We start from the raw sequence: 26,680 nt of genomic DNA, 5'->3' as shown, positions 1-26,680 counted from the left end.
GCTTATCCACGTTTTTGGATAGACATGTACAGTTCAGGCTCAATTTACTACTGTGAGTGTGTTTGAGACACTGAGAAATAGGCTTGAGCTCTAGGTGAGACTTCTGCCTGAGTCTTACGCCTGTATAAGACTCTTCACACAAGCTGGCTCTGCTCGGATAAGGCTGTTTGAGATTTAACAGACGCGAATGAGGCTATTTGAGATTTAGCCGACACGACTGAGGCCATTAGAACTTGGCTGACGCGACTAAGATCATCTGATATTTGGCCAACACGACTGAGGCCGTCTGATATTTGGACGACATGACTGAGTCTCTCCAAAGTCAGCTGGGACATGTTCGGGAGAGAAAGAAAACTTGGACGCCTAATAATGTCTTTGCGAGACTTCGTCTCACTTGCCTTTGACTAGCGTATCTTGCAGAGATGTGCTAGGAGTCAATAGTGTTTGTATTCTGGGGCCGACATGACCAGTGTATCTCGAAAGGATGTTTCTAGGAGTCTGTCAAAAGGTCCTAGAGGCAGAGTAACCAGCGTATATTTCGGGGATGTGCTAAGAATTATTCAGAAGCCTCAGTAATTCGAGTCAGAGCCTAGAGTAGACATGACCAGTGTATCTCGCGACAATGTGCTAGGAATCAGTCCTTCATCTCAAATAAGGTGAGTCGTGCTTAAAGGAGACATGTATATCTCTGCTCTGGGTTATAAGTTCGCCAGGAACGTTTTTACGCATCTACAGAGTCTACATGACCAGCAGTATCTCGTCGAGGATGTATACTAGGAATCATGGCATCACAACCAGCTGCGTCTCCCGAAGACATGTTGGAATTGTGGTTGTTCTGGTTCCTAAGTCTACAGAACCTATGTGACCAGTAGTATCTAGGGATGCACATGGTTAGCTTTTTATCGGTTATTGGCAAAACCAAAAACCGAAACCATAGTACTCGGTTTTTCAATATAAAAACCAGTGAAACCATTAAGCTTATTCGGATTCATTCGGTTCGGTTTCTACTCGGTTTTGTATAAAACCATTCGGTTTTTGGTTAACCAACTTAGTCACAAGAATTTTTTTATATCTGTCAGTCCCAAAAAACTGACAGGTAAATTTTCACATCTTGCCGTTAAAGTTTCAAATACATCAGATGTTCAACTCCCAATACATATTAACTATTAACATAAACATTAAATTTTAAAGAGTCTACTTTCTCCTTGATAAAAAAATTCATGATTATAACTGGTTGTTAGTTCTCAAGTGGCTACATATCTTTAGACTTTATATGGACAATCAACCTAGAGGTTCCATTCCTGAGAGGATCAACAGAAAATCAATTGTTCCGTATTCAATAGGAGGTTGTAATGGTACCTGCACATACGCAAACTCGAGTTAAATGTGAATTTCTCAACCAAATCAGTACAATGGTACATAATGTAACCTATAGTCATTGTGGAGTTCAAAACTATACCACTTAAATTAAAATAGAAAGCATAAATCTAGCAACCCATTGTTTAAACTTCATACATGCACGCACGCACACAAACATAACATATAGGCACACAGTAACAAAAACCATGTTTGGAAAAAGAAATCAATGATTATCTATGGCTAGAAAATTATAACTAGACAAGAGTCCTAAAAGTTCTTGGGATCACATTGTCTGGATTGGTACACTTGAAATTCCTAGTTAGTGGAGAATATAAATATATAATTGGTGTTGATCTGATTTCCATCAACAAATACTGAAATAAATACTATATGTGAAACAAATCTGAGGAAACTAATTTATAAAGGAATGCATAACTATTCTAACAACAACAGTAAAGTTCAATGTGTTTAATGGCAGTTCAGAGAACTTACGGTATAACTCAATCTTCTTCTTCTTCAATTATGTCAATGCCGATAAACTTAGAATTTGCAAGAGAACCTAAAAATTCTGCAAGAATACAATAAGTGACAAACAATGAGTAAAGACAATAAAAAATCAGAATTTTTCATATATCTTTATAGTTAATGTAAAAACCAAAAGCAGGGGATTATAATTTCATAGTGGTACTGCATATAACAACAATATAGAGAAAAAATAAAACCTTGTTCACCGTTATTAAATTTATCTACATACGCCTAATTAAGTCCTTTTCGAACTGATATCCTTAATCTCTGCCAATTTTTTCACATTTCTCTACCACATCAAGAAACCAGGCGTACCCTTGATGCACAATATAACTCAGCAGTGGCATCAACAAACACATAAATTGCAAGTTACCACATACTGCATATAACTACGTATTTGGTCATCATTTGGGATGATCTACCTAGAACATTCATAACACAGTTAACTAAGATGATATACCTTCAAAGGCAATGGCCCGAGTTTAAATTATTTTGGCGTAAAAGAGAGTAATCACATCATTGACATTTCATTGTTTCAACTTGTCTATGCATATGCTTAAACAACTCTTAAGTTTCCACATAAAAAAAAAATTCAACTGCTAAAACTACAAATTAGAGAAAATTACCGCTAACCTATTCAATCATTTATCATCAAATTCACCATCAAATTCACAATAACAAAGCTGATTCAGGAAAAAGCCCTAAATCTTAACATGAGGAACCCTAACTTATTATTTATTTATTTATTTATAAAAAGTCTCACTTCCAGAGAAGTTAAAGAATGAAGTTAAACCAATGATTTTGGTAGAAAGGCTCTTCCTCACAATCGCTCTTTCTGATGCTGCAGAACCATGGAAATTAGGATCTCAAGATGCAGCTACACCTATGATGCAAGGAATCATGGACTTACATCACAATATCTTTTTATTTCTTATTCTGAGGGATCGTAGTATCCTCTTTGATCCAGCCTCGGGATCACCTACTCAAGGGACAGGCCTGGCGATAGGCGGTGGACTCTTTCAGGGAAGAAGGGGCCTAAGAACGGCAGATGACGTACACTTGAGTGACAAAGGAAAGAGCGATACCTATTTTTCCGTTCAAACTGCAGAAAGATCAAGTTGGTGAGCCGTGTGAAGGTCAACCTTCCCGCACGGTTCAGAGAGCACTGAATTAGAATGAGAGCCACGGGACTCGCTCGATTCGCATATTGGTCTGACTCGTAATTCACTTCTGACTCCGTGTTCGATAGCCTGACCGTCGTAATGTTAATTGTGGTTACATTCATAAGTAGCTTGGTCCATCTTTATTCCATTTCATATATGTCCGAGGATCCGCATAGCCCTCGATTTATGTGTTATTTATCCATTCCTACTTTTTTTATGCCAATAAGAACACACAATAAGAACATAAGTATGGAAAATTATCTCCAAACATGCAATTCAATATATCAATCGAACCTAAATCCTAAAAAAAACCCCAAATTTTTTGATTTCATAAAACCCTAGTTTCAATTTTGTATCATTCAAACACATAACGTCATAATCAAATAAGAATAAAGAGAACTGTGACACCACATACTTATTCAGTGATTTCTTTTACTGGTGTGGTGGAGATGGTTCATGGATTGAACTGTTTTTGTTATGGTGGTGAAATGATGATGGGTTGAATCGATAAAGAAGATGAGGAAGAAAAGAAGAAGAAGAAAAAGAAGAAGAAGGAGAAGAATATGGTAGACTGGTAGCTTACTAGTTTTAAAATGGTGATGTTACTGGTGCTCGTGTTTGACTGTTAATGGAGTCATGGGAAAAAACTGAAGAGAGAACTGAGTGTGAGAAGTGAGGAGATAACAGGCGCCTTAGGGTTAAAAGAGTTTACTCATTATCTTATTATATTCTACTCAAATCAACGCCCCTTGTTAATCGGTTAAAACCGATGGTTATCGGTCCGGTTTTGGACACCAACCGAAACTGAAACCATTGTTGTCGGTTTTCTAGAACTAAAAACCATAGTAAAACCACTGTGTTATGGTTTCGGTTGGGGTCGGTTTAAAATGTTCGGTTTCTGCTCTCGGTTTAGGTTCGGTTTTGTGCAGTCCTAGTAATATCTCGTCGAAGATGTGCGCTAGGAATCACGACATCACGACCAATAATATCTCGCGCGGACGTATACTGGAAATCGTGGTTATGGGTGCCTTGAGGGCCAAGGATTAATCTCTCCCGTGAGAATTGATTTTTGTCCTATAATGTTGAAATGACATTTTTGCCCTTTATCCAAATTTCAGTGACCTAAAGTACAATTCCTGAAGCGTTCAGTTGCAAAACCATGTGAACTGCTTATTTTTTGTGTTGATTACAAACAATGCAACCTATGCAAGTGTTGTTCACTCTTTATCTTGTTTGGTAGTTTTCAGCAGTAGACATTGTGGGTATCCAAAGCACCTTTGTTTGACTAATTGTCATATTTTTAAAGGCGTGTAGTAAAACGTATTTAATTTTGCATATGGAGCAGTTGCATCCTGGGAAGAGGATTAAGTTGCGGGGAGCCGAAAAGCCAACAATCCTCTGCTAGGCGTGGAGCTGCAGGAGCTGAAAGAAATGCTTATGTAAAAATACAATGGATATCTGAGTAGTCTAGGGTAGGAGTTCGTATCCAGAAAAAGAAAGGGAAGTCGCTAAAGGAGGCGAGAACAGCATCCACGGATTGGTGGAATACTCATTATAGATGGACATATAGGAAGGTATATCCTGATTCATTTTTTACTTCAGTTTTGTACCAATCCCTTGCATATAAAATTTGTTACTCAGACATATATATAGGTTGTTAGGTACATGGTGAACACAAGTAAAAAAACTAGGCTGCGAGTTTGGATAACATTATGCGAAACAGATACTTAAGATCTTTTTTAATTCAAACGATTTACATTTATTTTAGGCGATTTTTAGTCTCAATGATATTTGGGTAATGTTCTAAAACTTTGCAAATTGATCTGAAGACACAGAATACTAGAACACCGTTGCCACGGCGGAGAGGGGTCGGAGGGCCGACCGCAAAAAAACGAAACATCGCTGATTGCATAACGCGTTATACATCCTTTTTTTTGTTGGAATGTTATTTTTGAGACATATACATCGTTTTAGTGGTTGCATAACCAACTTAGTGGATGCATGATTCGTTATGCATCTTTTTTTGTTTGAATGATATTGATAGCGTATACTACTTACGTTTCAGAAAAAAAGATACTTTCACAGTTTCATTTTTACCTAAAAATAGACTAATTTGAAAAAGTGAAAGTATCAATTTTCCTGAAACAACATGAAAGTATCACTTTTGCTAAAAGGGGGTGAAAGTATCACTTTTCTTGATTTCATAATGGCATATAAAGAGTTTTAGTAATTGGATTAAAAGGAAGGGATAATTTTTTCTAGTAAAAACCAAAATTTTACTTATGACGAGAATCTTTTAGAAATATTTTTTCCAATCTTTTTATCAAATTGCATATTTGCATTACTCATCATTTTACTAAAAAAAAAAAGTGGTAGAGACTCCCTCCCTTCAAGCCCTCCACTGGGTCAGCCCAATAATTTTATTTAAGTTCAAAAAGGATTTACATCTCACACACAGAAAATACAGAAGTTTATATTAGTGGCCTTCTCCACTTTCACACCAACCTCTACTGACAGAAAAGAAAATACAATAAGATCACAGAGTCGCAGTAATTTGTCCAGCCCTTTCTGATAGAAAACTGCATGAAGTAGTACCTGCTTATTATGCCAACGGTAAGTGGTCCAACCCTATTGATCAATTACCGTATGAACTAGTACTGTTTTACTTTATGTTCTTAATCTTACGGGCAACGACCACTGAATTTATTACCTCGTCCATTGGATGGAATTGCGAGAACCTCAAAACCTGGTAAATCACTAGGCTCAACAATGGGATAGAGAAACCCACGAGCACCATGAGCACTCCGCAACATCAGCAAGGAACCTGGTGCCATGTGCTTAGCCAAATGATCAATAACTCTGCATTTATCTACTTTGTTCAAACCAACTAAAGCAGCTAAGAAAACAACTTCATAGTCGTATAAGCCATTAGTGACATCCATAATGTCAGTATCATGAAATAACATTCGCTTCGACAAGTCGGGATCTGGAGCGACCAAGTTAATTAGAAGCTAACGCATTGGCAGATATGTCGATGTCGTAATTGTGAAAGGTAGTGTTCCTTAGATGGTTTGAAGCCAGTACAATGGATGTAAGCGGCAAGGGACCGGAACCAATAAAAGCGATGTGATTTGGGTTTGGGTTTGTGATATAGTTCTAAGTATAGTATACTCAAGACGACCAAGTTTGATGTAATTTGTGTAGTATGGAAAGATGTTGATATGATCAAGTGGGATATCGTAAGTACCTAATAGGGTTGAGTAATGGGCTTCTAAGAGGCCTTCAGCTTCCCCACAGAGACGAATGAGATTGGAACGGATTCCTTGGTCTGTGACTGATAATTTGGTGACATCAATTGGAGATGGTGGAATGCAAGCTAGGACTAGTTGAGTGAAAAGAGTGTTTACATCTTTTGAAGGTTTGAGGCTCTCCAGGGTTGATAAGTTGTTATAAATTTCAGAAATGTTTTGAATTAACAGTTCTTCGTCGTTACATGAATTCAATGAACCTAATGAACCCATAGTTGACAGTAAAATGTTGCTAAGAATCAACGTATACTGAGTTTGAAGAAAATTCTTAATATTTCAGATGACTGTTTGATTTTGCAATCTCCAAACTGGTGGCTATTTATGAACAACAATTTGGGGGGCTATGGGAAGAGTTGGTTAAGCTAACATATTCCCTTTAGGTTTTTGAACAATGTAATTGTAACCTGTGTGACACCACATAGAGGCCATATTTACAATTATCATCCGCAAAATTGTATAGGCTAATGAAATTTGCCAGAAAAAATAAACAAACGAGCACCTACACATGTTGACCGTTGACATATGAAACTCCTAAAAAAGAATAAACATGAAGTACCTAATAATAAATGCATTACAATATCATAAATGATACCCCACGAGTAATGCAACAACAAACGAATAGAATGGATGGGTGTCTGTATCGTAGTAGTGTCGTCATAGCAAAGTAAATGAAATCCCCCTTGAAATGCAGTATTTGTAGCTCGGCGTAGTAGTGTCGTCGTAGCATAGGTGAGCGGTGTTCTTATATAGAAAACTAGAAATAACCCGTGATGTAACAGCACCAACATGATTTGATATTAGAGTTGTTGATTTTTTTCTTTCCAATCACTCAAATTCATAAACAATTTAGAAATTCGTATCAAGTAAATACCTATACACAAAAAATCAACCCATATGATTCGCTTCTCATCACATTCACACATGTACACAAATATAACCTACATATCATTTTTATAATTTGAGTTGTGTTTGTAGGTTATGATTTTATAATTAATAAAACTGCAGAGTCGCTACATATACCATGTATTGAGAATGCAAATTTATGCACTTCCTCAAAGCTAGAGTACGCACATTTTATTACCGGGTTTATTATGATCCTAAAGATCTTATTATCGTGTTTGTAACATTAATAGATATGGTACACATATTTTTTATTTGGTTTTGCATTCAATATCCCTTTTAATATCTTGAGTTATGAGATGACCCACTAATTATTAAATTAAAGTTATAATGAAGCTACAAAACCACTAATTATTAAATTCATAATAAAAAAGGTTACAAACACGATGACCGTCAAATGTCTATTGCTAGGATAAAACTGGGATGGTCGGATCATCCGTTTGTCTCTCAAATGTTATCCAGCCGTAGGTGGCTAAAAATCCCTTTTGTTTTGTATTATAAAGATGCTAATTGTGCTTGTAATTGATTCCTAAAATCCTTAGCTTCCCTCGTTTTTAAGATTTTTTTTTTTAGATAAGAGATATTTTAGTTGGACAAGATTCAAATTAAAAGATGAGTTCTTTTCCAAACTTCTTAGAAGAAAAATCGGTGGCTCAGAGTACCAAAGACGGTACCATATTGGCTCTAGCATGTTTTGCCATGGTGCTGCAACAGAGTTTGCATCTCTTTTGACAAAAGAGCACGACCAATTATCAAAGGTTTTTAAAAAGAAAATATATTCCCGAACTACATTATTTGTTGTCCAGTTAATAAAATTCAAATCGTCACTTATGTCATTGTTTACATTCTTATCATCTCTCTAGCATGAGGTTGTTAAAGCCTTGCTCCATAGCCCATTTGACAATTTCCAGTGCAGCCAGAGCTTCACCTTGTTGTTCATCTACTTCGCTTTTTTCTTCAAATTTCCCTGCATTATTTTTAAATATTAGTCCTTTTCACTTGGGTTATTCTCACTTATAAAAGATGCACCAAAATTTATCTTAACAACATTATTAATAGGAGGAGACCGTTTGTTGTTTACATGCCCATTGAGGCTAGCATCAATACTATGTTGGGAACTGATTAAGGCTTCACAATCTGTTATACATTAAAGATAATAATTTAAGGCTTCACAATCTCTTATTCGCTCATAATAGTTTCAAATCAAATTCAGTAATGGCCTCGGAAGATATCAACCATCTCACCAACCAATTTGATTATGCTTCTATTGATCCCACTGAAGATAGTAGAAAAATTATTAATATTGCTCAAATCAATCTTAGTATGTACTTACAAAGATATGGAAACAGTATCATAGGGGAAGTCATCACTCATATTAACATGAGTAGGGGCTCTGCAGAAAAACACGCTAAACTTTTCTGGGGAAATAAGGTTGGAAACTTTGAGCTAAGAAGGAAAGCAAAACTTGATTAGACTCAAGCTAATATCTTTCAACCGTTAGATCGAACTTAGCTTGTTATACACAAATGAAATGTCCCTTCATTTAGGTTTAAGTAATCGTACCTAAACGTGTACACTAGGTTGGCTCAACAGTAGTTAACCGAAGTTAGCTATATGAACACTCTCATATCAACCTTATGCATCTTAACCACAACTAGTTCAAATGAATCAAATGAAACTAGTTATAGAGTTGTTCAATTGATATATTCTCATAGAAGTATACAAGAACACAATTGAAGCAAAATCGGTTTGATTCACTCGAATCAATTCATGAACATTATAGCCACGGTTTGCAAAGCGGAAAATGGGTCATTTGTCCAAATATTTTTAAAACATGGTTTAAATGGACGAGTAAAAATTAGTATGGGTGAAATGGACACCAAAAAATTAGTAAGAATGAAACTGGATTCATCCTGGCTTAAACTTAAAAAAGAGCGAGGATGAAACTGGATACATCCTTAGGTAATTAAAAATAAGAAAAAGTATTTCAAAATGGGTAGGATGAAACTGTTTACATCCTGGATATTTTTACATTCTTGTCCATTTAAACAGTATCAAATTTTACATGTCTTTTTCACCCAGGAATTGTTGATTTTGATCTTTTTAACCAATTTTGTGTTTGCAAAGAATGCATTCTTTATTATATAAATGTATCTTTCATGACACAACCGATTCTAGAACTTTAACCGCTCAAGTATGCAAACGGGTATGCATACTTAAGTAGCCAGACCAAGTTTGGGTTCGCCAGTATGCGAACGGGTACGCATACCTCCAAACTCAGCAGAAATTCCCGGACCTATACCTTACGCCAGTACGCATACCGGTATGTGTACTTAAGTACCCGGACTTCCTCAAACCAACAGGTACGCATACGGGTATGCATACTATGGTTCCCGGACATGGATTACATATATGCAAGAACACATACTATATTTATAATCCATTAATGGTTAAGTGTTCGAAACTTTATTTCAATCATTAAAACATTCTTAGAGGATGACAATAGATGTTTTCATGAACTATTAGCATCAAAGTAATTTTCAAGTTATTGAAATAATCATTACGAAACATTCCAAGTCTACATCAAATGGTTGTATTACACAAACCATGTAAGATGTTACTCGGCGATTTTCACATGATCATCTTTTGACTTTCATCAAGAATATAAGATGAACTTGGTTGAAGCGAAAGCTTACCAACACATATTTCGAGAAATATGTAAGCGAGTGAAACTTAGCTAGAAATCTCAAATGTGTATAACTGAATACTATATAGTAATACGACATTTGTCTCAATATAGGAGATAGAGTAAAAATAGACTTTCCAAGTGATAGATGAGTTTTAGTCTCCACATACTTTTTGTTGATAAAGTTCCACAAGCTCTTCTTATTAATTCTTCGTCTTCGAATGATGAATGCCGTGAAGTCTAATGCTCAATTACACAATCTATCCTAGTCCGAGACATTACTATAAGTAGACTAAAAATCAAGACTTATAGTTTTGATCACTAACATTGACAAACAAGCTTGAGATAGCAACGTTTGCGAGGTTGACCGAGCAATGCTCTAACAATCTCCCCTTTGTCAATTTTAGTGACAAAACTATCAATACATATGGATTACAAAATAAATAAACTTTGTAACTTTTCATCCAAATGCTTGATCTCCTTAGTTCTTCAACATTACTCGAAATCTTCATCACTTCCAAGTACTCCAATGATTCTAAATATGTTCAACTCAGCATCATAGTTGTTGAAGATCGTAGCTATAACAATGAGAAAACGTTTGCTCTCAATCATTGTTATACAGTGTCATAGTATTATTACACAGCATCAAAGTCCATTTGTATCACAACTTTGAGAACAATACTATGATGATATGTATCACTCCCCCTTATTCAATACTTCATCTCACAATGAAACCACTCCCCCTTACATAATGATCAGTAAACCATATGTATTTGTAGTGTGAAATACACATTAATTCTCCCCCTTTTTGTCAATATAAATTGGCAAAGGTAAGAAAACTAGTGGGATCCTCATGAAATTTTCATACAGACACTTCATGACCAAAAGAGAACAACATATCAACTTGTTTCGATGATTTCACATAGTCGAAACTTAGTGTATTCATCAAGGAGTCTATAAAGATACAAGAAAACTCCTACAATATTCCACAGACGCACTCCCCACAAAGACTTGGAAATTAAGCACAAGTTCAAAAAGAACTCTCCCCCATAAAATGTCATTCTCGAAAGAACAACAAGAGCGACCTTACTTTTACAAGAAAAGAAGGATTTCTTTGGACCTTAATAAATCACATGAAACATGAATTTGTATCCAAAAATCTCAATTGAATTAACCACAAGGAAAATGATCAATTCTATTGGCCATGCTCAACATAAAAGAACTTATGGAGCCTCACAATATTCACACAAAGATGTGGATCAGGGAAGGACAAATAATGTGGAATAATCAAAGATTCATTCTATTTTTCATAATTATTTGCATAATGACATATAATAAACTTAATCTTTGTAAACAAAAGTTCATCATATCTTCCATCAATATTTGCATAATGACATAATAGGCTTAACTTTTGTAGTCAAAAGTTCATTATATCTTTTATCAATACTTTCATACCGACATATAATAGAGTTAACTTTTAAGCAAATATGGGACAGTCAAGGTTCACGGACGTAAAAAACATATCCCATAACAATTTACAATATATGAAACCATAAAGATTAATACTGCAAAAATCATCTTCCAAATAACTTAGAATTTAAATAAATAAATCTAAAAACATTGCAAGATGAAAACGTTGGCAATAGCTATGTGTACTCACAATAATGGCCATTACAAACCCTAGTTATCCTTCTTAAAAACACAAGAATAAATTCTCATACCAAGTTCACTAGACATTGAGACATTTGAAAAATTCTTTATCGTCCCCGAACTCCTTGTCGTCAACAGCCATGGGAACATAGGGTTCATGAAGAAAGGAGTCAATTCCAACAAACCTTCTAGACTGATGCCGAACCAGGCCTTCTGAATTTAAAGAGTTCTCAAAACAATAGCCTTTATTTGCTGAATATCCTTCCTTGTTTCCTTCAACTCTTCAAGAACATCAGAAAACTTCTGAGAATTTGAAGGAACAACTCTTGGCTTCCTCACATTCCTTATTTTTCTTTTCAAAGTTGGAGGTAACGGAGATTTATGTTTTCCCTTCATGATTGATGGCTTAACAATCATATTAACATCCTTTCCATCAGAAGACATTATGCTTGGATTGTCCATACGTACGGAATTGTGAGAGGAAATCACAAGATAATCTCAACAAGCAGTCTTATGATAAAAAGAGTTTCAAGAGGAGGAAAAAGGAATGTAGGGTTACGGAACCTTTACACACAAGTTCACGCACACACAATTCTCATCCCTAAAGAGGGTAGAATTGTCGAGAATAACCCTTTTTTTATTGACAAAACATGGAAGTTCCTTCCAATATCAATTAGTATGAAAACATAGAAGAATTCCAAACTTGCAAAACATAAAAAAACCGAAAAGAGAAAAAACAAGACAGACTAAAACATTTCTCTTTTTCTAAAGCCCGAGGTTTGCACAATCTTGTCCCTTTTTATCAGGCGCATGAGACAAGATGCATCAAACAACACAATCAAGTTGTGCTGGGGTGAACAATAATCTATCCACCGTAACCTTTTTGAAAGGAATTCATAGAACCCTGTTTCTTCAACACTTTATACCGTACCCTTCTTTCTAGTCGTCCAGTCTTTTCTTTGGAAACTTCGAAGATGAGATGAGTTTACATACCTCAGGTGATTTTTGAACAAGTTTGAGCTTGTTTACTAATCAATTTCCTCTTCGTTGAAGTTTGTTGACGTATCTTATTTTATGTTTGTACTTGAAACACTTTGAGAGTTCATGACCTTTGAGAAAACAATAAGAACATGTCAACGTGGAAGATGGTTCAGACGTCAGAGATGTGTAAGCAGCTAGACACATAATGGAACCTGAAAAATCTGACAAAGAGTTTCCAGCAGAAACAGATAAATCAATTTTTTCTTCCAGAACGATTGAGGTTTCTTCTGAAAGAATATCAAGATTGATGTATGTATTGCTACAATTATCAAAATCAATATTTTCGCAAAGAAGTGCAACACTTGACTTTTCTCCCTCATTAGAATCATAGTGATCAGACATTTCATCAAGAGTTGCAGCAAGACCTTTGTTCCCAGTGTATTTTCTCCGATTCAGACACTCATTTGCAAAATGATCAAACCCTTTACACTTAAAGTACTGTGGCATATCCTCGTCATCAGTTTCGTCAATATCCCTGTTTTTAGGAGGAACAAGATTATGGGGTTTAACTGATGACTTAGGATTATCTTTGGATAACCGTTTACTTCTGTTCAACAGAAGATCTCTAAACTGTCTTGTGATCAAAGAGACCGACTTGTCAAGATCTTCATCTGACGATACAACCTCAAAAGGATCATCTTCAGAGATACAAACACTTTTACTTTTGTCAATAATTTAGTATTCTTTTGTGCTTTGAAAGCAACATCCTTTCCATATTTGGATGTATGTTCATGATCAAAGATCTTTAACTTCCCAGGCAGAGTATTTCTGGAAAGAGTTGCAAGGTTATTTCCCTTAACGATGGCATGATTCTTAGAATCATATGTAGATGGCAATGATCTGAGAATTTTCATCACAGTGTCCTTTTCAGGAACAGTCTTACCCAACGCAAAAAAAGCATTAACAATTTCAGACACTTTGTGATTAAACTCATCAAATGAATCTTCATCTTCTTCGTCAGAATTTAGGTTTTGAAGCCTAGCTTCTTTTTCACAGGTATTCCCTTCAAATATAGTTTCTAAGATATCCCAAGCATCTTTAGACTTTGTGCAAGTGGTCACATGATGCGGGAGCTCTGTAGTAATGGCATAAATGATAGCATTTAATCCGTCAGAATTTTTCTTTGCAGCAAGAATCTCGGCAGCATCATATTTATGTCCATTAGAACTGTTACATCACCTTCTGTAACTTTCGGAGGATCATAGCCATTAACAACATAAACCCATGATTGAAAATCACGCGCTTGTAGAAAGGCACGCGTTTTTGAGCCATCGAAGACTGGTGGTACGTTTATAACGATAACACTTTTGTCCATATTCATATCGCCACAAACATAGACTTATGAGGTCTTAAATGTGTTTGCCTGCTCTGATACCAATTGAAAATGCGGGGGTCTAACAACCACACCCAATATTTCGTTTGGCAATCTGAATAGAAAAACTCCAATATACTTTCAAGAGAATCAACTAGACAGTCAGACTCGATCTATAGAAAAGTATATCAAAGAGTTATATCTCAATTTCTCAATTCAATCCGCAATCAAACAAATAGGAATTTGTGAGCTCGATTGAATAAGAGAAATAACTTGGATGGTATCACAAACTAATATCCAAGTGTAAATCAATTCAATCAATAACCCAAAGGTCGAATTCAAGAACTGATTGAACCTAACGTACAAACTGTGATATTTCTATTATATAACAAAATATAATGCGGAAAAGAAATAACACAGACACCAGAATTTTGTTAACGAGGAAAACTGCAAATGCAGAAAAACCCCAGGACCTAGTCCAGCTTTGAACACCACATTGTATTAAGCCGCTACAGACATTAGCCTACTACCAATGAACTTCAGACTGGAATGTAGTTGAGCCCTAATAAATCTCACATTGATCAAGGTACAATTGCGCTCCTTACGTCTCTGAACCCCAACATGATTCTACGCACTTGATTCCCTTAGATGATCTACCCACAACCAAGAGTTGCTACGACCAAAAGTCGAAGACTTGATAAAAAAATCTGTCTCATACACTGAAGTCTATTGGAATAGATAAATCTGTCTCCCACAGAAATACCTATGAGTTTTGCTCCATCTTATGATAAATCAAGGTGCACAGGAACCAATTGATAAACCGGACTTATATTCCCGAAGAACAGCCTAGCATTATCAATCACCTCACAATAATATTAATCGTATGGAAGCGAAACAAGATATTGTGGAATCACAAACGATGAGTCGAAGATGTTTGTGATTACTTGTAATCTTACCTATCAGAGATAAATTCCAAACAAATCTTAGCAAAGATAATACTCAATCACGATAGTAGAAGTAAGATCAGAACACGCAACTACAGAGAAAATAGTTGGGTCCAATGAAGTCTTTAAGTCGTTAACCTACAGGGTTTCGTGAAAAACCTAAGGTTAAAGGAGAATCGAATCTAGTCGCAACTAGTATCACACAGGAGGTGTGGGGATTAGGTTTCGCAGTTGCTAGAGTTTTCCCTTATATAGTTTTCAAATCAGGGTTTGCAATCTAAGTTACCTTGGCAACAAAGCATTCAATATTCACCGTTAGATGAAAACCTGATTAGGCTCAAGCTAATATCTTTCAATCGTTAGATCGAGCTTAACTTGTTATACACAAATGAAATGTACCTTCATTTAGGGTTGAGTAACCGTACTTAAACGTGTACACTAGGTTGGCTCAACAGTAGTTAACCGAAGTTAGTTATATGAACACTCTCATCAGCCTCATCCATCTTAACCACAACTAGTTCAAATGACTCAAATGAAACTATCTATAGAGTTGTTCAATTCCTATATTCTCATAGAAGTATACAAGAACACAATTGAAGCAAAATCGGTTTGATTCACTCGAATTAATTCATGAACATTATAGCCACGGTTTGCAAATAATGCATTTTTTATTATATAAATGTATTTTGTTCATGACACAACCGATTCTATAACTTTAACCACTCAAGTATGCAAACGGGTATGCATACTTAAGTAGTCGGACCAAGTTTGGGTTCGCCAGTATGAGAACGGGTACACATACCTCCAAACTCAGCAGAAATTCGCGGACCTTTACCTTACGCCAGTACGCGTTCCAGTATGTGTACTTAGGTACCCGGACTTCCTCAAACTAACAGGTACACATACGGGTATGCATACTATGGTTCCTTGACATGGATTAAATATATGAAAGAACACATACTATGTTTATAATCCATTAATGGTTAAGTGTTCTAAACTCTATTTCAATCATTGAAACATCTTAGAGGATGACAATAGCTGTTTTCACGAACTATTAGCATCAAAGCAATTTTCAAGGTATTGAAATAATCATTGCGAAACATTCCAAGTCTACATCAAATGATTGTATTACACAAACCATGTAAGATGTTACTCGGAGATTTTCACATGATCATCTTTTGACTTTCGTCAAGAAATTAAGATGAACTTGGTTCAAGAAAAAGCTTACCAACACATATTTCGAGAAATATGTAAGCTAGTGAAACTCAGCTCGAAATCTCAAATGCGTATAATCGAATACTATATAGTAATACGACTTTTGTCTCAATATAGGAGATAGAGTAGAAATAGACTTTCCAAGTGATAAATGAGTTTTAATCTCCATATACCTTTTGTTGATGAAGTTCCACAATCTCTCCTTAGTAGTTCTTCGTCTTCGAATGATAAACGCCGTGAAGTCTAATGCTCAACTACACAATTTATCCTAGTCTGAGACATTACTATAAGTAGACTAGAAATCAAGACTTATAGTTTTGATCACTAACATTGACAAACAAGTTTGAGATAACAACGCTTGCAAGGTTGACCGAACAGTGTTCTGACAATATATATATATATATATATATATATATATATATATATATATTATATATATATTATTTTATTTTCTGATAACTTATAAATCAGGCCACATGTCCATATCCATGCGTGTGGTGGTTGAGTCGATCAATTCACAATAGCTTTCTATGTGCATTCTTCGAAGAGGCACTCATTGTTTACGCTACATAATCAATGGTATAAACTATTATTGAAGATCTCGACCGCGGTAAGAGCAACGATAATAGTCATTTCCCGGCCTTGGATCAGTAAAGTTAGTTTGATTGATTATTATTTTTACAGTTTGTTTACTATTCTTTTTAAGCACCTTGTCTTTATGAATTAATATCAAGTCACTTTAGGCTTTGGATATTAGTCTCATGTGGTGTATATGTATACCTAAGGGTGTTTTACCTCTTCGAGTTCGAGCATTTTCCCAAAGCATAATGGTGCATCTCCTAAAGATGGATTTTATTTATCTCTTGGCACCGACCATGAGTCATTTCCAGAATATTTATTTTGGTGCTACGAATATCTATTGGTAATCTTAAAAGTACATGATCCATATCTAGACAGGGGTAATCAATTTTCCCGTATAAGTTGATTTTCTTTTCTTCTCTTATCTTTTTCATAGAGAAAGAATAAAAATATCCACCGAAAGATGGTTTATGTACAATTTCCATTCCTTGATGAAATTGTACGTCACTAAAAACGGTACAAATTCTAACTCGATTACCTTTATGGCAATGATCATATGCATGGTTGAAAAACCTACGACCGAATTTGGTATCTTTGTCTATTGGGGAAACAATCATGTGATTGATAGCTAGGGTTTCTATCTTTATTACAAGAAACCTTCTGTTAACCATAACTTGAATCTCTCTAAAAGGAAATTATAAATAAGCACGATGGATATATATATATATATATAGTTTCAAGGATTAAACTACCTTATCAGTTTTTGTGAATCTTTACATGACATGGAATATATAGATTTCTATCTTTCATGAGAAATCTTAAACTTGGGAATTCCCGTTAGTCTTAGATAAAAAACATGGATTATTCTTTTATAAGAAGCATTTACCATCAAATATGGTTTAGTTTAAATTATTGGCTTCTATTTATGCAAGAAATCTTTCATCAACCACAAAGTGGATTTTTCTAAAGCCATTTTTCTTAAACGAATTATATAAGTCAATTGAAAGTGGCGTTCTCTATTAATCCTAAAAGGATGCGATATGGTTATTATAGTATTCACAATTGCAAATACCAATTGCTGCATTCCTGGGGATATTTAGCAAAAAAAGAAAAATTCTTCTTAGTATTAATCCCCAAAATTGAGATCGTTCAACTTGATGTTGGAATACGTAGGACATAAAAGATCAATGGGTGCGCACCCGACTTGCTAGACAATATCAATAGTCCTTGTGGTGATTATATTGATCTTGATTTAATTTTCTTTTGATAAAGAAAATGTCCATATTCATTCTAAATCATTATCTCGTTGGTCGTTGAGGTCACGATGTTATTGAAGATTGTTTGCACATTTTCAATGCTTTTGGTTTTGACATATCATTTTTATTTTATTTTGGTTTTGTTCCAAAAGTAATCCACGGTTGATGGTAAATATGTATGTTTATTAAGAGTACATTATTTTTTATGTCAAAACACAATTTCAGAATGGGTATAGGTCTCGAATTAACCGGATAATACTCTACGAAACATGAAGTTGTCGTATATGAGATAAAAAGAAATTTTTCAGCATCACCAGGGGGAGATCATACACTATCAGAAGCTTATGTTAATTAACTTAAAAGTTATATCAATTTATCTCCCAACATGATCAAATTGTAAAAGGATCGTCACTATCAATTGGAGCGAAATGTCTCAATTGGTGTGAAATGTCTCATTTTGGTTTTATATAAGTTTTTGCCTCTTGAAAGGCAAATCCAGTCACGTATAAAAAAAGTAGCATTTTAGAATAAGCTACAGATAGTACTTCAATAGAGTCTATAAAAACAAAATTCACATTCTCATAGTTCATATCTCCTCACTGCTAGATGGGGAGATTATAATGTCTTGGGCGCTCGTACCCGTATTTTTGTGATTTTTTTTTTTCCAAGATACTTGTGAATTGTGTAGGATCATGATAAGCTAATATGATTGTCGCATATTCATTTACAATAACTACTGAAATAATAAATAATGGTGGTTTCGAATCCCTTAGCAAAGAAATATCGACATATGTGATAGGTTGGAATACAATCCATGTCAGGTTGGATTAATTTCTTGATTGATGCAATTTTGGATCCAAAGTTAACACCTTAAACATACCAATCCCATTAATTACAGGTCGGTGTATTCATATTGCGTCTTCATATGAGAAATTTGTTCGTTGTAAAAACGACTTGAGATTTTTATTTTTTCTCAGACCCTAGGATTGGTTCAATAATTGTTCTCCTTATATAATGCACTTGGCGTGGTAGTCTTTGAAGGACTCATATTGCATTCACACAATAAATGTGTCAGAGAACATATTCCATTTGTAATCCTTGGCTGATTCAGATTATATTCAGGCAGACTCCTGACTCGATCATATCAGGTTTAACAATCCTTTAAGTGTTTATTTTTAAATTTTTTTTTTGCAAAGTAACACAATCTGGATTAGTTGATGATAACAACTTTATAGGTCTCTTGAAGAGTCCTTAAAAAATACTCACATCTACGCTTTTTGTAATGTATATATGTTTTTCTCAAATCTGCAATTCAAATTTATGCTCGAGTAAACTTTACTTATCTATATCTATATGATATAGATTAAAGTATCTACTTTTATGGTTTCTTTTTGTAATACATATATAGTTGGGTTAGCATCCATACTCAAGTCAAAAGTTGTACTATTTTTCATTCGTTTGAGGTTTTGTCCCATGTGGTTTTCCTGATAAGGTTTTAATGAGGAAACATCTTGTTGAAGTTTAATTTTCTTTCAAAATGTTGATATTTTTGCTCTTTATACTTCGTCCAAATATTTCCAATTGGGTTTTACTGGAAAGGTTTTAGTGAGGAAATTTATTCAACATGGTGGTCATCAAAGGGAGTTATATAATTTCGGTTATTTGGTGGGTTCCTACTATTAACTAGGTCATTTTGTTAGACCAAATCAACATAACAAGCCCTTAGTAATTTGGATGTCATTCCGATCCACATAAGGTATTGATAAACACATTTATGTGTCTAATTTGTCTCAATTGTATGTATTGTTAGTGCTCGATTTTGTCTTTATTGTGTTATTTTATGTGTTTGTAGGAAATTTTAGAGAAATAAACCCTTGCGGAGAAATGGGCTCAAAAAGTAGTGTTTTACACCCCGGAGAAAATTACTAAAGGCACCCCAGAAATGCACCGGAAACGTCCCAGAAATGTACCAGAGGAATCCAGAAAAATTACTATTTCCACCCCAATTGCTAAAGGGACCCCAGGAATGGATTAGGGGGAGAACAACCTTCTTCCAAAATTCAAATTCTGAATTTTGGCGGGAAAGGTTGATCAAATTTGGCTAAATAACTCACAAGAAGTGAACAAAGCAACACTTTCTCGGGAAGAATATTTCACGGGTTTTTCAGAGTTTGAACGTGTTTTGATGACTCGATGAACATGTTGGAACGTGTATGGACCTGTACGAAGTGTGGAGGAGATTAACAGAGGAATATATACACAAGCAGACGCGTGCAGGAGCAAAAAATAGGAAGAAAATCTGGAAAATAATATTTTCTTCAAAGCCGAATAAAAAGAAATCACTATGAGTTATTGTGACAGATTAAATGCTCATGTTGGGTATAAATAAGATGTTTGGGTCGACTAGAAGGCTGTCGAGAGTTTGAGGAAGTTTTGGAGGCTACAGAATGAAGAACTCACGAGTAGCAGAGCTGCCATTTTTCTGCTGCTGCTGCTGATGAAGAACACCAAGAACACGAAGAACGGACTTGTACCAACAGTCGTTTATCGTGGGTCGTAGGTGTGGGTCTTAGAGCTACAGTAACAATAGCACTTCTTCTGTGTCGTTCATTTTGAACGCTTTCTGTGGGTCGCACATTCACTGTTTTATTATTTCATCTCCATTTTCATCCTTGTAAACACCCTTTGAGCAATAAATAAATATTTTGAGCGTGTTTTTATCATGATGAGCTAAACCCAACACTGGGACGACGGAGGAGGTCGAATTTCATCCATGTGGTAATTTCATTAATTCTTTTATTTACTTTTTGCACAAATTTTAATTGAATTAAGATTTTAAATTAATTACTTGTGATTTCATTTGATGGAGTATGCTTAGTCCTAGGGATTTTTGATATGCCATGCTTAAGAAATACAAGTAATATTTTATAAAATCTATCTTGGCAATAAACTAGAGTTAATATTTGTTTTGTTTTTGAACTATAATTGCTAGAATTAATTTCTGAACCATTTGAAGAAAAAAAAACGGCCGAATCATTAGTCCCAGTACTCTTGCCCATATTGTTAATATTTTTTGTATATATTTTTATTTTTAAATCTTTACAAGTCCGAGCAACGAACTTTTACTACCACTTTCAACACTATAACAAAATGGCGCCGCCGACGCGGACTTGTATATAGATTTATTTTTATTTTCTTAGGTTTTTTTTTTATTATTTGTTCCTTTTTACTTTACAGGTTCGAAGTGGAGCACTAAGGACTTGGAAAGGAAAAAGCTTAAAGCGAAAAGCGAAAAGAGAAGAAAAAAGGACAATTTTAGGATTTAATTTTTAATTTTTAATTTTTTTAGAGTGTTTGAGGAAAACTGTAATTTTTTTTTATTTATTTTAGACTTTGGACTTTAAACAATTGGACTTTTTTTTAACCCTACGGAAGGGTATTATTAAACAAAACAAAAAAAAATTTATATAAACTGTGAGCAGGGAAGGACGACGATTACTATATCGTCTCGGCCCCTCGGGTTCGTACATGACATATGAGTCGTGGCCCGAGTCGACTTCAACGGTTCATCCCCCGTCTGGTACGAGAGGTAAGTCCATCGAAACACTCGCGAATCTCCTGTAAGCGAGTTACTGTATTCCTTAAGGTGATCATTGATTGAGGACGAATTTGGACTGTCTTTATTTTCCTAGTAAAGGGAAAGGCCTGGCCTAAACAAGATAAGGGTTCGGATTTCATCACCGCTCCCTTCTTGCCCGCTTTAGGAGAACAAAACCTAACGCGAACCCAAGATTTAAAATCTGATTAGAAAAAACCTATAGGGTATCGAGCTTGTTAGGAATTTTTTTTGAAGGATATTGGTTATTCTTTTAGCATACTTAGAAGTTCATGACGGTTTCTGTGAGTTGAATGCGTGACTGCGCCGCCTTGTGATAGCGGTGAGGCCTTGGGTATCAAAGCTCCACTGAGCTTCCCTCGCCTCAATTCAACTTACTTTGACTCGGATTGATTCCAGAGGGGTTTGCTTAAATTGTAACGAATTCCCCTTCAAGAGATAGAAGCAAGTCTAGAAACAATCTTAGTGGAGCCATCATGCTTGTTGTTTGCTAGATTTTATAGGTTTGATTTGGTCGAGTCAGCCTTGTTTGTGATTGTGTAGAATTCCCTTGCAATTAAGAATGTCGAACAGGTATGATAGAAGCCAATACAATGATTATCGACCTGAATTTGAATATGGACATCATCCTTTTTATGACCATGTTGGGAATAGTGTTGGGAACGCCATCCTTTGGAAGGATATGGGTCATACCCTGGTGAGCCCAATTACTATCCACACATGCATCAATCTTACGAGCAAGAAGATTATAGTACTAGTTCTTCGTATCTAGAGGATACAATCAAACTATTGAAAAGTAGTCCTTTTTATGATCCCTCTGTTCCTATTCCTCCTTTAGAAGTGTCCCTCAGGGAGTTAACTGAGTCGACACGTAAGTTAGCTGAGATGAATAGTGTAATTATAGACGAAAGAACTACAATAATGAGTGAACTTTCTATAGAGGAATCCCTCAAGCTGATGGCTGAGACGAACGAAAGACTTGCTCGAAATAATCTTAATTTCCAAAATAGTGTTTCCAATTTTACCCTTGATGTAAATAGTGAATATTTGCCTAATTTAGAGGACGAGGTTAGAATAAAAGACACTACTTATTTAGATAAGGTTCAATCATTTTCGTACTATGATGATGAGGATAGCAGTAATGAAGAATCCGAAATATGTAGGCATAGTGATCAGGAGTCTAGTAATCCAATTGAGCTGTATGGTGATTATATTATTTCTAGTTCAAATCCAAATAATTTTTATGATTATTCACCTATTCAAAAGGACGAGGATTTGATTAGGGATACCACCGTTTTATACGATGTAGTTTTTCCTTTTGATTACGAAGCCGATAGTGGTTTAGAGGAACGGGTTCATTTCGAAAATACTGTTTTAGAGTCTAGCGACTTAGAAACAATAGTCTTGGAAGAAGAAGATAGACCCGTAGAGATGAGTAAAGATGCACTACCTGATAATAACTTAGAAGAATCTCTTGAATATTTTAAGGACTCTGAAGATACGAAAATTCAAGAAATAATTAGAGGTCTATCTAGAGACACTGAAAAATCTAAGTTTGGGGGTGATTATCACTTCCCTAGTGCCTTACCTTTAACTCTCAGAAAGTCCCTACACTTAGGACTTGATATATGTGCCTCGACCATTTTACAAGATTACCTTCATACTCGTTTTCCCGAGCCTAATGATGTCCATGAAGGAGTTCAGTCGTTCGAAACACATCCTCTGGTTGATGTGGTTTTCCCAGGCTATGATCCCCAGATTGACTTTGTTTTCCCACCAAATAGTTTTCTTCCAACTGTGGGAACGTTTATATTCCAAATGTGTCGAATATTAAGTTCTGAGACTAGAACTAAATGCTTTAGGAAATTAGAATCGACACATTTGCTTAAGAATGACCACTACTCTCACTGTGGTCAATTATGTAAGTCAAATCTGATTGACTTAGAGGATCCTCAGTTATTTAGGTTATTATTTTGTGATTCTAAGTTCTTATTTGAGTTTCTACAGACTCTAGGACCTAGTGATTCGGATCCCATCTATGAAGAAACGCATCCAATGAAAATATTCTATTTAGACCCTTTCATAGAACCTGAACCTGAACCGCAATTAGCGATAGTTATCAGGAAACTAGGTAAGGGCATGCTAGTCTTGTCCATTTTCTTGGTTCACTGCAGTTTCCTTTTGTCAGCTCTTTTTGGTTTTGAAGACCCACAGTTATTCCGGTTACTGTTATACGGTTCGAGTTGACTAAAACTTTCCTAAGTCTGGATGAAGAATTTAAACTTAGCACTTCTTGGGAGGTAGCTCATTCTTATGCAACATGGTAATATCCTTTCTTAACTCTTTTGCTTCAAATAGTAACCGTTTCTCCTTGTTCATGCTTTTAATATTATCTTTAGAACATTGAGGACAATGTTAGATTTAAGTTTGGGGGTATGGGATAAACTTTTTAGTTGAATTAAACTTCAGGGCCTAGAAATCTATACTTATTGAGGTAGGTACTAACCAATCTAAGTGGATGGAAACATCTTGGTTGTAGGAGTTGAGGAACCAATCTGATTAGATGGAAAAATCTACAAGAGTCTATTCATAAAAGCACAGAGCTCAGGTGTTAGAAAAAAACATGGTAGTTTCGCCATATCCTCGTGATGGAAACATCGAAAGAATCCTGATCACTTCTTTTTTATTTTTACCATTGCTAGGGTGAAATAGAGTGACTGAGATACACCAAAAAAAAAAAAAGAAAAAAAAGACCAGACCATCAGACCAACCGGAATAAAGTCAATAAATTCAACCACTGGAACCCTTGTATATGCCAGTTGTGTTGACCTAGAGTTAGGATTATCGACTACTGGTTCCCTTGTATATGCCAGTGTGTTGATATTAGTCCAGACCAGTATCTCAGTACAGTAGGATAGGTTCACCTTAGTCAACATCATCCATATTTTTCTCTACATCCATCTTCTTAATCTATCCATGTGATTGGTTGACTCCGATTTATGATGTCCAAAAACTATCTTAGTAGAGCTCTGTCACTTTATATGAATTTTAGTATGCTTGAGTGCAAACTCGTGTACAACAATTGGAATTTCGCATCAGGGTACTTCCTCCTGTAGTCAATAAGTATGCCAACAAAGGAGATTCTTTAGTGCCTTCCAAGGTTCTGCGTAAATAGCTAGGGTCTGGAGTAAAGGTTTTGTGGGTAAACCTCTGGTAAACCCTCCCGAGATTAACTCGGTCACTATTTTATTTTGTATTTTTGATTTGCTCGGGACTAGCAAATAATAAGTTTGGGGGTATTTGATAGACGCATTTATATGTCTAATTTGTCTCAATTGTATGTATTGTTAGTGCTCGATTTTGTCTTTATTGTGTTATTTTATGTCTTTGTAGGAAATTTTAGAGAAATAAACCCTTGCGGCGAAATGGGCTCAAAAAGTAGTGTTTTACACCCCGGAGAAAATTACTAAAGGCACCCTAGAAATGCACCGGAAACGTCCCAGAAATGTACCAGAGGAATCCAGAAAAATTACTATTTCCACCCCAATTGCTAAAGGGACCCCAAGAATGGATTAGGGGGAGAACAATCTTCTTCCAAAATTCAAATTCTGAATTTTGGCGGGAAAGGTTGATCAAATTTGGCTAAATAACTCGCAAGAAGTGAACAAAGCAACACTTTCTCGGGAAGAATATTTCACGGGTTTTTCAGAGTTTGAACGTGTTTTGATGACTCGATGAACATGTTGGAACGTGTATGGAACTGTACGAAGTGTGGAGGAGATTAACAGAGGAATATATACACAAGCAGACGCGTGCAGGAGCAAAAAATAGGAAGAAAATCTGGAAAATAATATTTTCTTCAAAGCCGAATAAAAAGAAATCACTATGAGTTATTGCGACAGATTAAATGCTCATGTTGGGTATAAATAAGATGTTTGGGTCGACTAGAAGGCTGTCGAGAGTTTGAGGAAGTTTTGGAGGCTATAGAATGAAGAACTCACGAGTTGCAGAGCTGCCATTTTTCTGCTGCTGCTGCTGATGAAGAACACCAAGAACACGAAGAACGGACTTGTACCAACAGTCGTTTATCGTGGGTCGTAGGTGTGGGTCTTAGAGCTACAGTAACAATAGCACTTCTTCTGTGTCGTTCATTTTGGACGCTTTCTGTGGGTCGCACATTCACTGTTTTATTATTTCATCTCCATTTTCATCCTTGTAAACACCCTTTGAGCAATAAATAAATATTTTGAGCGTGTTTTTATCATGATGAGCTAAACCCAACACTGGGACGACGGAGGAGGTCGAATTTCATCCATGTGGTAATTTCATTAATTCTTTTATTTACTTTTTGCACAAATTTTAATTGAATTAAGATTTTAAATTAATTACTTGTGATTTCATTTGATGGAGTATGCTTAGTCCTAGGGATTTTTGATATGCCATGCTTAAGAAATACAAGTAATATTTTATAAAATCTATCTTGGCAATAAACTAGAGTTAATATTTGTTTTGTTTTTGAACTATAATTGCTAGAATTAATTTCTGAACCATTTGAAGAAAAAAAACGGCTGAATCTTTAGTCCAGTACTCTTTCCCATATTGTTAATATTTTTTGTATATATTTTTATTTTTAAATCTTTACAAGTCCGAGCAACGAACTTTTACTACCACTTTCAACACTATAACAAAATGGCGCCGCCGACGCGGACTTGTATATAGATTTATTTTTATTTTTTTAGGTTTATTTTTTTTTTATTATTTGTTCCTTTTTACTGTCTTTTTTTTCTTTGATTTACAGGTTCGAAGTGGAGCACTAAGGACTTGGAGAGGAAAAAGCTTAAAGCGAAAAGCGAAAAGAGAAGAAAAAAGGACAATTTTAGGATTTAATTTTTAATTTTTAATTTTTTTAGAGTGTGTGAGGAAAACTGTAATTTTTTTTTATTATTTATTTTGGACTTTGGACTTTAAACAATTGGACTTTATTTTATTTTTTAACCCCACTGAAGGGTATTATTAAACAAAAAAAAAATTATATCGTCTCGGCCCCTCGGGTTCGTACATGACATAGGAGTCGTGGCCCGAGTCGACTTCAACGGTTCATCCCCCGTCTGGTACGGGAGGTAAGT

The 26,680-nt window shown here is 35.4% G+C and overlaps 1 pseudogene; it reads right to left on the bottom strand.

Moving 5' to 3' along the window:
• Window positions 1-5,709: 5,709 nt before the first annotated feature.
• On the bottom strand, window positions 5,710-6,568 carry LOC113332837 (annotated as a pseudogene).
• Window positions 6,569-26,680: the final 20,112 nt, after the last annotated feature.

Source organism: Papaver somniferum, unplaced genomic scaffold (genome assembly GCF_003573695.1).
Source record: "Papaver somniferum cultivar HN1 unplaced genomic scaffold, ASM357369v1 unplaced-scaffold_132, whole genome shotgun sequence".
NCBI lineage: Eukaryota > Viridiplantae > Streptophyta > Magnoliopsida > Ranunculales > Papaveraceae > Papaver > Papaver somniferum.
Note: the sequence above shows the minus strand (reverse complement) of the source record. Positions and strands in the feature narration are given on the sequence as shown.